Consider the following 7986-nt stretch of genomic DNA (forward strand, 5'->3'; position numbering starts at 1 on the left):
GGAATAGTATGTTACTATCCTTGGAAGCAATGCAAAGGCCTTGACTCCACAAGAAGTGTATGATGCAGTCACAGAAGTGCACAAAGCTCAACTCCAGGCTTTTCACCTCTTTGGTAAAGCTCTTGAAGTCAAATTGACTGGTCATGAAGACAGGATCAGGAAGATGGTAAGGGAAAAGCTGGATGAAATCATTCCCTCTCAAAATGAGATCAAAAATCAATTTAAACACTTCTCAGACCAAATGTCCAGATATGATCTTAGTGGGGTAGATAACGGTATGACACAACTCAAGGAATCTTTTGTTGCCTTGCACAAGCAAGTTCAAAATCATATCATTAACTCTAATGACACAAGGTTGAAGTTGGATCAGATGCACACTGCAAGATACACTCCTTCTCCTTTGGTCATGGATGAGATTTAGAAATTTGTGCAAGCTACATTTGGGTCGTCTACTGCTGCCTCTACATCAAGCTCCCATAAACCTGCATCTACTTCAACAAATCTTCAGATTCAATCTCTACAAGGTCAAGTCACAGCATTGCAAGACTCCAACTCTTCTCTCACTGCACAAGTTCAGGCCTTGACATCTCTTGTCAAGAGCCAATAAACAGATACCCAAACTCAACATACCACTACCTTCTCTACCTGAACAAGTAAGGCCCGAAATTTCTACTCCCCTTCTCATGCCTGTCAACACGACTAAGGGGGAGATAGAGACTAGATTGGCACAATCAAGGTCATCTCATCAACAAGTCCAGGGTGCTGAAAAGAAATTATCTAAAGAAGTTGATCTTGACATGGAGAGACTTATTATGGCTGCTGAAGGACCTAGCCTTAGCAAAGAGTTTGATGAACTACTCAAAGCCTTAAAATCTTCTTTCAACAACAATCAATTCACATACAAAAAGGCCCCGGACAAGACAGTTAATTTCATAAGAGTGATCATGGTCAATCAGGACAACTTTTTGCACAAGAGAATAGTGATCAATACAAATGACTCAGGGACAGACATATGTATGCAGGTGTTCCTCAATTACCTTGTCTCAAGGAGGGCATCTGAGTTGATATCTTCATCAGCAAAATTAAATTTATAACTCGTAAAGATACCATGCTATTAACTGAATTGAGAGATGCTCAAATAGTTGCCTTTCCTGAAGCATATCTACAGCCAAGCAAGGGTATAGCATACATCTGTCCAAATACCAAACAATTCAAACATTTTAATATCCCCAAACAGTGTGCCATGAGTAATAAGAAGCTTATCATGATCCTTGGAACTGGTTTAAAAACCAAGAAGAACAAGAACAATTATGATATGGAAATGATAAAGCTACTGAGGAGATATCTGGATAATGCAGAAGCCAACTCGCCCAAAACACAGATCAACAAGGATGATTTGGATGATGATGAACAGAAGAAAGATGATCAAAATCCTTCTGGCTCAAATCCAAGTCAATCCAGTAAGCCATCTGGCAGCAAGAGTGGAGAGAAGAAAAAGGAAGATGACAAGAAAGACGAAGAAAAGAAGAGAAGAAGTGAGAAAAGAAGCAAAAAGTTTCATGATGGCTCAGAAACACATCAAACCCTAAAAATCCAAACATAACTAGCTCAAACCTCAGCTCAACCTAAAACATCAACTATCTCAAACATCAAACCACCTCAAACTTCAAAGCCAAAGTTTCTGTACAAACAAACAACCAACTCCTTCCTAAAAATTCCAATCACCTCAAGCCAAACTAATCTCAAGAAAATGACAACCCTACCTTTAGCCAAACCTTCACTAAAATTCAAACACAAATCTGTTGGGAGAAAACCTAAGAAAGTCAAGTCTACAAAGAAAGAAGAAGTCATTGAAAGGGCCATCTGGAATTGCTTTAAAGAGTCTGACTTTCTACCTCTAAATTGGTGCACCTCAGATAAAGACTATTTCCAACATCTAGCTGAGGAAATTGTTAGAGTCTGGGTTGTATCCCTAAGAGAAGTTAGAATTTATTTTGAAGATGGGACCTTCACTTTTCTTGGCAATGGCTTAATGGATTCTTTGTCTCCAACAAAAATTAAGAGAGTGATAAGTTTGTTAAAGGACAAGGATACTGCTACAAGGGCATGGAGATCAGTTCTAGCTGAATGGTTGATTGAAAGGGAGGAAACAAAGAAAAGAAATGAGGCTGAAGCTGAAGAAAGAAGAAGAAGGTATGATGAAGAGATTGAGATGTAGATCTGAAGAGTTGAAAGCAAAAGAAATGAGTAGAATCTCAAAAGATGGAAGATTTCTAAACATCAAAGCTGGTGGATTCTCAAAATTCTGCATAGAATTTCTAGACAGTGGTTATCCTAAAGCAGCAAGACAAAAACTTGTAGAAGCTCTAAGTGGAACACCTATTATAGAAGAACTTGAACTTCTTGACCACTTAAAGGATCACCTTAGAGAAGAAGCAGACACAAAAACTGTCTTTACTTGATACTTGTAACCATTGGATCTTGTAAATCTTATGTTGAACAAAAGTTGTAATTTCATCAAGCTTTGTGTATAAATGTTATTTTCCATCATTTTAAACTTGGGGTTAGTCTTGTTAACAGACATGCATTTGTGTTAAGCAATCTTCTCACAAATTGGGGGAGATTGTTGTATAAAAAATGCATGTACTTTAACAAGACTAAGACAATTTGTCAACCCTAAGTAAGTTGTATTGTTATCTTAGCTTGTATTTGTAATTGTAACACTTTAAAGTTTGTAAAAATGCAATGGAGCAGACTGGAGTCTTTTTCCTAAAACAGTATCAAGCCTAAGGATTCTATCTGGAAGAAGATCAAGAAGATCATGCCTCAGAAGAATTTTGAAGAAGCTTGGAGTTGAATAAATCTGTTTGGATAAAAATACTCTAAGTCAAGATCTCTACAAGTCACAGATTTAGTGTTATAGAGAAGTCATTAGAGAACTCCAAATGACTTATCGAGAAGTCAGGAAAGCTACTAAAGAAATCATAGAGATATCAACAAGTCAAGAAGACATGAAGGTTGGAGATATCGACAAGTCATTTCTTCACTAGAAAACTCAGAGTTACCGATAAGTCTACATTAATTAGAGAACTCTGAGTTATCGATAAGTCAAAGGCCACTAGAGAACTCAGAGATATCGATAAGTCAAAATTCACTAGTGAACTCTAAGTTGTCGACAAGACAAAGTGAAGACATGATGCTGAGAGATCTCGACAAGCTAAAGTTTCATTCGAGAACTCAGAGACCTCTATAAGTCAAATTCACTAGAACATTAGAGATCTCGATAAGTCATTATACTTATCGAGATGTCAAGATCTCTATATGCCTAATTGGAGATCTCGAGTAAAATTCTCAAAGTACAAAATCATAGACCAATTCAATATTCATGATTAACAATCAACAAATAATCCAAACACCTGGATTGACAAGTCTACAAAAAGCAGCTTGAAGAATGTGCAAGATCAATGGTGAAGATTAACTGACAGAGGAAGATTAAAATTATCACAGGATGCTAAAGATATGTTAAGCCAAAAATGGAAGATCTACTTTTCTATAAACAGAAATGACAAGTGACAGTTTAGAAAAGCAAATAGCATGTCTTATTGTACACTGTATAAACCAGCTGTTAACTGAATTATAAAGTTAACACTGGTCCTTCAGTTAGTTGTAACAATTTAGATAGAAAATCTTGTAACACTCTCAAGGAGAAGCTAAGCTCTTTATCAACAAAGAGCCTATAAATTTTGTAGCAAAATATTCTTAATTTTAATATAAAATTAAGTGAGTTTTGAAGATTTGTGTTCTTTATTTTCTGCAAGCTTAATTTCTGCATGAACACATTTTACTACAAAATTTAATTTACTTTGTTCAACCATAAACATTCAAGAAAAGCCCAAAAACAGTAAAACACATTCATCCCATGTGTGTTATTCATTATCAAACAGTTTTATTTCAACTGTGTACTTGACTTTGTATTATCTAGTTCTTAGTAGCTACAGCTTGAAACTTTAATAAGTAGTTGGGAGCTGAACTATTATTTTACCCAGTTGTTTGGGATTACAAACAGCCTATATATACCCCTGTATCAGCTTTTTATGAAGTTAGAATTTGATTATATATATAACTTTTTCTCTGAATATTGATAATGTATCAATTTGGGTCTAGCTTGGGGTAGAGACGGTTCTGCGGTTCAATCTCCCGAGATTTATAATCACTGTTCTTACTGTGTTTATCATTATCTTGTAAATATAATCTTATTCATGTCATTGTGCCGTGTCATGATGTAATTGAAGGCTATTCAAACCAGCTGTACATAATGGGACATATATTTTATCATTATTTTTATTTAACCAGTTTGCTCCGTAATAATAAACTTACTTTGTAACCAGGGGCGGACCACCAGAGGGGCTGGAATGGGTAGTAGCCCGGGGGAAATAATTAATTTTTCAAAATTACTACTAATACATGGCAAACAATCATATCTAGCCCATGTGTAAAATTTTTTGAATTGTTTATTTGAATATTAAATAACTTTTTATTCCATTTCTTCCCATTTATTTCCATTCTATTAAAATAAATCAATCTTTTAAAAAGTAGTTTAATGGAAGTGTTACAAAAGTGTTACATTAGCTAAGAAATTTTTGTTCTATTATAACACCTCTCGATTAGTGTTACAATAGCTATGCACAGAAATATTAGTGTTGCATAACATGTAACACCAGCACCTGGTGTTACATTAGTTACTATTTTATTTTTTTTATATATTTAAATGAAGACATTATCATAAAACTTGTATTAAAATTATATTCTCAATTATTAATTAAATCAAGATTATAGTATAAAATATTTTATAAATACTAAATTTTATTGTACATAAATATAAAATATACTTTGTTAGTTCATTCTTTAATAAATAAGTAATAATTTAATAAGTAAAATAAAAATATCAAATATGAAAAAATTAAAATATGTACACACTTAACTAGTTAAAAAATGGGCGCTATTTTACCCTCAACGAAAACATATCTGGACTTGTAAAAAACAAGCTCAGACGAATATACACAAACTCTCTCTCTCTCTGGTCTCACCTCTATGAAACACTATTTCTCGACTCTCAAAAGATGAATTGGACAAGAAATTGCAGATTTGATATTTGAATACACATATATATATATATATCTAATTTAAAGGTTGTTTCTAACTTTTTGATTTATCTTGCAGGTTTCGAGGGCTTCAAATTGGGGGTTTAGTCCTTTTTCTTAGGTTAGCCGGTAAATGTTTACATATTTGCTCTGATTTAAACATATATACATATTTTCTTCGATTAATATATGTTTAATGTTGAAATATCGGGTGATTAGGGCTTTAAAATTAGGGGTTAGGGCTTTTTCTCATATGTAAGCGAAAATGAAGGTGCGAGACATGACAAGTCTAAGGAGGAGAAGAAGAAGAATAAAGACTCAAGAAAAACAAAGGATGTCAAGGTCTGGAACATGTTCATCTCATTTGTAAAATGTTTTTATTTTTTGTTATTTACCTTAGACATAAAGTCTGTAGGTCTAATAACTTGCTTATTCTGTAGACTATTGCTAACAATGAGCTGCATATGCGTCCTAAGGAGATCGGCGAATTCAAGTATGCGCCCTGATATTAAAGATCACACTCACTTAGATGTCCTTCCATTTTAAATCTGAATATATAACACATTCTGAATATATCGTGATTATTTAAATTTTGACTAACCTTGTCAATTTTGGGGTGGCAGCAGCTCCGTGTCATTGAAATGCGATGAAGGCCATCTTTACCATGGGCTATAGTTCTAGGAGACCCTCTGGACCCTGCTCCTATCCAGCATCTGGCTCGGGAGTTTATGGTGAAGACCAAAAGCAAAAAGGTATGTCTACATTGACATGAAGGAGTTATCAAGTATGTCTACACATCCCATATCAACTCTGAGATCAACAACTTGGAAAAGGTCTTTCTTTTCTTTATTTCTTGATTATTTAATTGTTGGTAATTTGTATGCGTAGTTTATGTGACTGGTTTTTATGTTTTCTTTGCTTTAATTGATTGGATGTTAATTAGTGAAAAAAAGTATTGATCTTTATATTCAATTCAACTAAAATAAAAAATTGAAACTAGAGATTCTTGTTTTCTAGATAGATTAAGTTATGTGTTGTATTCATTCGTGTATAATTTAGTTTTGTTAATAGGTTTATCATACTTAAGTGTTAAATGTTTTTGTTAGTAATATTTTTTTATATAGTGCAAGTGTTTTTCTGGTTATCTCTTGTGCCATTAATTTTGTAAGTACTGAATAAGTTGAGTTGAATTTTCTATATGTACATATAGAATTATCAACAAGTCTGCATAATAAAAAGTTGAAACTAGAGATTCTTGTTTTCTTGATAGATTAAGTTATCTGTTTGATTCATTCATGTATAATTTAGTTTTGTTAATGGGTTTATTATACTTAAGTGTTAGATGTTTTTGAAAGCAATATTTTTTTATATAGTGCAAGTGTTTTTTTCGTTATCTCTTGTGCCAGTAATTTTGTATAATTTTGTTCAGATATTGTAATCTGTGTCGGTAAAGATTGTAAAGAACCAAAGAAGAGCTAGGGACTTGAATGCATATTATCAGTCCAGGTCCTTTAGTACCAAATAGTTGATATATCATTCATTTATTTTTGTACAGAAACCAGTGAGCTATCTTTGTTTACACAATACACTTGTAACAAAAAATTAAAGTTTGCATAATAGAATAGAAAACACGTACAGTCGTTGTGACGTATGCACTGAATAAATTTAGTTGACATCATTTCAATTATATGTATTGGTTATTTTGGTTGATACTGTTAATTTATAGGTTGTGGTTTTGTGAACCGGAATAGGAAGAATAATAAACATGTTTCCATAGCTCTGTAAGACTTCTTAAGAAAACACTATTTTTTATTCTAATATTGCAATGAAAGACAATGGAATTTCATTCTAATACTGGATCTTGTGACCTTTGTTGAGGAGATTGAGGTTGTCCCATGACAAGGTTGGGTTTTCCAGCAGCAGCGGGTCGAGACCTAGTCGCCTCTGTTCTTTGCTGATTGTACCATTACGTATGACAGGATTCCAAGAATGACAGTTGTGAGGGATAGAATAGCAGCTGCAGCAAATACTATGGGCTTTATAACATAGTAAGAGTAGTTGTCGTAGTACATGTACTTTGCATGTTCACCATTCTTATTATTAAGTACCGCACCGCGTAGCAGTAGAAGGAATGCTACAAGAAATGTTAACCTGCAAAATGTTTTCACTTACAAGCCCAAAATTCCTCATTGTAGAACAATCCTTTATATTAATACCTTTAAAGTAAACATGATTACCAGGACACACCAGAACAGAATTGAGCCACCATCCAGCTACAGTCAGATTGATAAGGTACTCTTCTGCGAGAAAGAGACCCAGCCGCAACATCAATTATAGTCTGAGCCATCACAAGAGCCCCTGCAGCTATCAATCCTAGAGCTAGAGCTGGACTCCTAGAATGTGTGCAGTCAGATGAAGATGCGTTAGAGTCAAGTACCTCACTCATCTGCCATTTTATTCAAGAGATGTTATGATTCTCCATGACGGTTCAATCAACTTACAAAATACATAGCTCAAAGTTTATGGTTGTCAATGTACTTGTAGTAATCTGGTAGAATTATCAATTACACTTGGTTTGGATTTTATGTTGCTACTGGTAATGTTTAAAAATAACATGTATTTCAAAATATTTTTAAAATTAATCCTTATATTTGTCTATCCTATATGTTTAAATATAGTATTACATTACAAAACTTGTGTTGCTTAATTACAATAAATTGGTGTTGCAATAGATAAAAATACTGTTACAATATGCTATATGGGCCCATAGGTGGATCCCACTTATGCAATGTGAATCAACCTAGTGTATCATTCATTTTGCGTTACATTTGGGCCTTTTAGTGTT

The 7986-nt window shown here is 33.8% G+C and overlaps 1 long non-coding RNA gene across 12 annotated transcripts; it reads left to right on the forward strand.

The window, feature by feature from the left end:
• The first annotated feature begins 5008 nt into the window (after positions 1 to 5008).
• On the forward strand, positions 5009 to 7783 carry LOC141671348 (uncharacterized). Of its 12 annotated transcripts, none has more exons than XR_012555092.1 (6): positions 5010 to 5270; positions 5361 to 5483; positions 5582 to 5634; positions 5765 to 6922; positions 7020 to 7189; positions 7382 to 7783. It is a non-coding gene; the product is annotated as an uncharacterized LOC141671348 (long non-coding RNA). The 12 variants fall into 12 exon arrangements; XR_012555089.1 differs by having other exon boundaries at positions 5011 to 5270; positions 7023 to 7189; XR_012555085.1 differs by having other exon boundaries at positions 5013 to 5270; positions 5765 to 5974; positions 6571 to 7189.
• Positions 7784 to 7986: the final 203 nt, after the last annotated feature.

Source organism: Apium graveolens, chromosome 7 (assembly GCF_009905375.1).
Source record: "Apium graveolens cultivar Ventura chromosome 7, ASM990537v1, whole genome shotgun sequence".
In the NCBI taxonomy this organism is placed as follows: Eukaryota; Viridiplantae; Streptophyta; class Magnoliopsida; order Apiales; family Apiaceae; genus Apium; species Apium graveolens.